A 5,683-nucleotide genomic window follows, 5' to 3' on the forward strand; every position below is an offset into this window, starting at 1 on the left:
GTAGCCGCGCTATTGGTTTCGCCACCAGCATCTGACAAAAACTCTTCGCAGAAATAAATACCAGCATCAAGATGGGAGCGAGGCATTTATATAAACAGATGATACATTCGCTAACCTTTAACCCAGCGGTACCCAAACTGTGTAAGCGATAGCTAGCGGGTGCACAGGGACCCCGTACTCCCTGGGTGTATCTCTCGCAACTAGCGGTCCAACGAAGAGGTCGCACAATATTAATAGTAAACGAAACGCGCGAAGTTCGCCGATCTTGAATCTCGTTATTGACTGTGTTCGTTCCGGTTTAAAATGAAGTCATCAGCAGATTAGGCGTATCTATGCTCGCCTCTCAAACATTACCCGATAGCTAACCGGCGACCTAAACCACTGCTACAAGGATAGCTTGTCGCACCTCTGAAATATGTCTCAGGACTCATGTGCGCCTGTACACGTATTGATGCTTGAGTCCGTAAGAAATGACGGGCAGACGAAGCGGCCAAAACGAAGTTGCTTTCAGTTATACGTTTCGTAGTGGGCGCCCGTGGCGTTTCAACTCATCCACAATGGCTAGCTTTCAGCTAATTAGCGGATAGAAGCTAGAGAAAATAGAATAGTTCTATGTCATACGAAACACTTTTAACTAACGCTATTTAATAAGGCTAGGTAGAGTAACATCATTGATCATTATTAGAAAATAACTATTGGGCTAAGACTACCTGTAATAGTGATGTAAATAGAGCGGACACTTGTAGGAATAGGTTGACTCTCCGGCTGGATATTGAATTCGAAATAATGGTTCCGGCGTTTAAAACGTTACTCGATGATGTGAACTCTGATTAAAAAAAAAATGGTTGAGAGGTGTACGTTTCGGCACTCGCTACTACCGACTTATATTATAATATATCGATTGGGAAGTATTTAGATACTGTGAAGTTCGTCAAATGGTAACTACTTTTGTATCAGTCACAATACGTTCTATTCGTAGCGCATGCAAACTGATCATAATGGTAACGATGAAATGTATTGGCGCAGGTGTAGGCCACGGGTCTATAAACGTTTATGCTTTTTCTAACATTCCCTTATCAGACTTTCAGCATTGAGTCTTTATCCTATCCTAAAATGTTGCAAGGTAAGTGCTAAACATATGCGTGGCACTTAAATCAAAATGTAAAAGTAGATATATATATATATAGAACTCGTATAGCTTCATTCATAAATTATCCCAATGATCTTCTTCAGTTAATCTAGTCGGCGGGGTATAGCGATATATTCATAAGTCGCTTTTTTCAATTCAGCCTTCAGAGTCACGATCGTTAATCAGTTTGAGATACTTGCCTAAACTGTACAAAATTAGAAAGGGCTCACAAGTGATTAGATCGATTTAATTTAGAAAAATTCGAATTACTACCAGTACCCCGATAGTACAGCGTTTTTGCACAATGTAAATAGATTTTTTCATTCTTACTGCGTCTATGATTTAACATGTACTATAAGCTATATGTTAGCACCGGTTTCGGTTACTTTTACTTTGGACGATTCCTATTAGAGTCGTCGCTGGCTATAACGCACCTAATCTACAAATAAAGTTTCGATGTTTGTCTACTGCAACATTGCGCAAAATGGAAGGAAATGGTTTTTCGTCCAAATAATGTTTACATCTAGATGATACCAGGCACAGACGCTAGGCCAAGTCAATGCCGGCCTAAATTTTTGCCAGCTGTTAACCGAAGTGCTTTAAATTGAGACCTCCAAATATTCTTTTTTGCTTTTGACGCGTAAAAGCTCTATTTTTGAACATCAACCGGTCGCACTTCTGCTACTGGCTTACGTTCAAAATACATGTTAAGCCTTGCTTCCGCGAATCTTTCGATAATTTGAGTCGTAAAGAGTCTTAATCCTCAAGCGACGATGGTTAATAGTTGCTCTATGTAATTATTGGTTTTGCCAGGTATGGTCTTGAAACGAAGATATATCTGCAGTAAATCCAATTTTTATGCATTTAGAATGGGACTTTATCACTAAACACTAAATCAATAATAAAATATTTAAGATCGTTAAAGCGATCCGGAGTTGGGCAGACGAGTTCTATCCCCGAGGTAACAACTTTCTCCCATTTTTAGGCAAAGTATGTAGTATTTAGGTGTGAGGTATAATTGGCGGGGCTTAAAAACTTGACCGTCCACAACGCTGTAACAACTACCGAAGTGATTAAGCATCTTTGCCAACAACTGTGTGCTGGTATTTTGTTGAATCAAAAAGATAAGTTACTGAATAACTATATATAACCTGGAGTATATTATCCCCTTTAAAATTGTATTAATTAATTAGTAATAAGTAAGTACGTATTTTATGCACGAGTGTTGAAAGAGTGTATATTTGAAGATGCGCTAAAGGCTCTAAAACTATCTATTGTCTAAATGATATCATAGGATACAGGATATGAAAATTGTATTTGTAATGCTTCCTATGGTTTGATTGGGTTGGCCTTTGTAGATTCGCTATCCGCCAACTATGAGGTCTTTCACGAATAAATGAAACTGTTCCTCCTGTTTCGTTACGAATTCGAGCTGTAATAACGTATGTTTCTCGTTTAATAATCCGAAGATATCAAGAGTTTCGACCTGAAGCCCAGAATTCCGTCCTGACACCTGGGTTACCTAGTAGGGGTGCGGAATTGCTTCCGCTGAACATGCAAAATGGATCAATAAATAATTCGAATTAGTCTATAGGTTTCATTTGCTTCCCATTTCACTTTCATTTTGCGGTCGGCGGTTCAAATAAAAACATATTCGCTTTCTGTTTAGTGCAGGGGCAGTTCAGCTACTGGAGTTACATCAGAGAGTTGAGGGCCTTCGCAGCCAGAGTTGTTCCAAAATTCGAAATTACGCGCCAAAATGTTCATAAAAATGTTTTAATACAATTTGCCCGAGTTGAACGGGAAATGGGTATGTAAATTAATGGTTCGAATCTATCTTTTCTGTCATGCGTTCTACATACAGTCAGCTATTTCTTCTATTTCAATCACGTTTTTCATATTTATCTTACTCGAATTGTAATGAAGTCCTTTTAGGACTGAATTCATTTCATCTACGAGGCCGTCAAAACGGCTGGCGCTTACTGATGACTGAATTCGACTTCTTCGTGCTACCCCACTCGCTTCGTTTTTCGGTTGTCTGCCGAATTTCCGTGCCTAGTCTGGCGTAAATGTTGGTTTCGGATTAGTTTTTCTATTTGGGGTTACTATTCTCATATTCTCGGCTCGAATGCTACTGTTCGCTCTCTCTTTCTCCCCCTCGCTTTTTTAATCCTTCGTTCATTCCCATTTTTTCTGCCGCATATCCAGGGCGTCCTGGATCCAATCAGACTGTACGTGTATGTAAGCAAGCGCTATAATTATTGGAATTAGCAGATTTACCAGTGAGCAGACGGTCAGCCAGGGCGCCCTTTGATGCAGCGCCGCCGGCGTCACGGAAGCGCCGCCCTGAAAATATCGAAAAACAATTCACTCAAATGACACCCTGAGCAGACAGCAGCAGCAGCAGCCACCACCACCATGACGAACCCCACTCTGCTCTAATGGCACGCGGTCCATGAGAAATTCTGCTTCGTCGATATCAGCTTTGTGCCCACGGCGGATTCGTTGCTGGATGTTGCGGTTACGGATTGTCGAAGCGAAGACAGTGGTGAGCATCAACGTGTATCGATGTTGTGATGTCAAATAGCAGAAGCAATAGTGTTTGACGCCGAAATAAGGCAGACGCAGTCTGCATTAGGATTAGCCAGCAATGGCTCACTCTTCAAAATTGAGCATTATATAAAAGTTCATACTAGTGTATAGGGCTAGACCTTGGTGGGTCCTTATGGACAGAACAACAGCAGAAATTACAGCAAGAAACAATAGTCGCTGAGTACTTGAAATATTTCTTGCGCGGTGAAAAGGAATGAAAGATTAAAGGAGAAAATGAAGCCCCAAGAATCTGCTATGCAACGAACTCCTCATGGAACATATGTATATATATATATATATATATAAACGGCGCTGTTTGCAAATGGTAATGCGTTTCGTACGCTTTTGTCTAGCGATCGATTAGCTTTGGTGCTCCGTTTACTTCCTGTAGACTCCAGTGCGGCTGGCTTAAAACCGTGCGACTCCACATCGATTTTAGTCAGGAAACGTTGAAACGGTCTAAGGATAATGGCGTGATCGTCTCTGCTTACAATCGAAGTGTTGCTACAGATTGTTTGTCAGTAGCCGCTAGGTGTTAGCGAAACCGTCAACTTTTGACGCTTGATGACTGCTGTCGTATGACGTGACGATTTCGTGTTGGGAATCATTTAGCCGAAACAGCCGCTAGCGCCCTCTGGCTACTGTTGCGCCGGCCCAGTCGGCTCACGGTGTTATAACGTATCAATGCAACTTTGCCTTGTATTATATCGAGTGAACGAAGGTATATTCTTTGAAAATTAACTATGTTCATCTTCTTGGGAGATCTTGTACTAAAAGCTACACGCATCAAATCTATCGACAAATGAGCCCTGCAGCTGCTGGAGGCAAGATTGAAATAGAGTTAAATCTGGATGGTAAGTAACGATGTGTCTCGAAAAACTAAGTTGTACAGAATAAAAGAATAATCCTATTTAAAGCCACAAACACAATATGTTGCATCGCTCCTCATTTTCAACGATCCGCAGTATCATTTTACTTTAACATTTACTACACGTTAGTACTGAGTAGAGGCAAGTACAGAAATGGTCACCATAGTCTTGTCCTAAACCCTCTTCTGCCATACAGAATTAGTATTACGAGTTAAGCAGTATGGTTCATCTTTCGACGTCAGGTTGACCAGGCTTTTTATCTGTATCTGACCACGCTGATCTCAACGACTCCTTCCGGCAAGGACATCCTCGCTAGAAACGGAAAGCCCTCAAAGATAACACCGTTCACAACACTAAACCGTCGCTGTAAACTCACGTCGTTATCCCTGGAGGTTACGCCACCTGTAGAACATGTGACTTTGTAACGTCATTCTGAGGACTGATTGAGGACTCACAGCCGTGAGGCATATGGTAAAGTTCAACTTGGCTTCGGTCCTTATTGCTATACGTTGCATCTAAAGCTGCTGCGCGGGACAGGCGTTTATGAAATTACTTGGCGTACTTCTTCATAGACAAGTATGAGGGCGAGAATAGCGACTCAAACAAAAAAAATTGTAAAGATTTATTTGGTGTAGTTGGGACCTCATTCTATAGCCTTATCTCACAACCATAATCTACTGAATAAAGGTCAGAAATAAAGTTCTATAAAGGGCATGCACATTTTGTTTTGAATTGCTTTTACCCAGTTTAGTTGGAAAGTTAATTTTTTCTTGCAACTTACTGTTATCGTGAATAAGGCACTGAATATGTATTTGCGTACAATGAAGCTATCATGACAGAGCAATTCTGTGCTGTTGTTTGTAATCATCGAGAAAAATCTTCAGTCGAACATAAATTCTTCAACTCTACTGCAAGGACTTCACTGAATATGCTGATAAGATAGACTTAGATAGATGCAATCGTTTCAGTGTATCGCTGCTGATTATATCCAAGTTACCGAGATGATTTCGATTGATAAAGATATTGGTTTTCGAAGGCTAAACAGACATGAAGCGTTACTAGTCGCTTACGCTTAATACAGTCCTCTGTGACG

General features: G+C 40.8%; 1 long non-coding RNA gene across 1 annotated transcript; it reads left to right on the plus strand.

The window, feature by feature from the left end:
• The first annotated feature begins 3,455 nt into the window (after positions 1–3,455).
• Positions 3,456–5,304, plus strand: LOC147753405 (uncharacterized). The gene is made up of 2 exons (XR_015311337.1): positions 3,456–4,575; positions 4,833–5,304. It is a non-coding gene; the product is annotated as an uncharacterized LOC147753405 (long non-coding RNA).
• The last annotated feature ends 379 nt before the right edge of the window (positions 5,305–5,683 follow it).

Source organism: Varroa jacobsoni, unplaced genomic scaffold (assembly GCF_002532875.2).
Source record: "Varroa jacobsoni isolate VJ856 unplaced genomic scaffold, vjacob_1.0 scaffold_516, whole genome shotgun sequence".
NCBI classification, from domain to species: Eukaryota; Metazoa; Arthropoda; class Arachnida; order Mesostigmata; family Varroidae; genus Varroa; species Varroa jacobsoni.